The sequence below is a fragment of the Chrysochloris asiatica genome, unplaced genomic scaffold (genome assembly GCF_000296735.1).
Source record: "Chrysochloris asiatica unplaced genomic scaffold, ChrAsi1.0 scaffold00144, whole genome shotgun sequence".
Taxonomy (NCBI): Eukaryota; Metazoa; Chordata; class Mammalia; order Afrosoricida; family Chrysochloridae; genus Chrysochloris; species Chrysochloris asiatica.
In genome coordinates this window covers 3,755,715-3,756,158 of record NW_006408662.1, presented here as the reverse complement: position 1 = coordinate 3,756,158, position 444 = coordinate 3,755,715, and positions in this window count along the sequence as shown.

Sequence of the window (444 nt, the reverse complement as noted above, 5' to 3'; positions counted from 1 at the left end):
GTAGTTTATGACCTTTTCTTCCTCAGGAATGTTTTCTGGCACTGCTAGAAAACTAGTACTGTTTTTGGTCATTTGCTAGAGCCACTCTCTCTTGTTTCTTTGTGTGAGAGAAAATCTCTTGTTGTTTTCAAAACATTGTGGTATTGTTGTATCTGTACTTAATTGATAATTGCAGGTTGGAGTGTTCTTTTTGGTCTCACCAACTGTCTCTTGTGGGTGGGATTAAAGAATAGAAAAGTGCTCGTTTTCCATTCGCCATCCATGAAGCTCAGTTCAGGGTGAGTTTGGTTGGTGTTGGCTGATGTCAATCATTGATCAGGTGGTGTAGGAGCTGGCATTGGCTCTTGCTCAGTGGGTGGGGCTGAAGAGGGTCCAGTTGTGACTGAGATGTGTAGGCCAGTTGCTGTCTCCTTGCCAGGTGGGGCAAGAGGAGAAACACACACA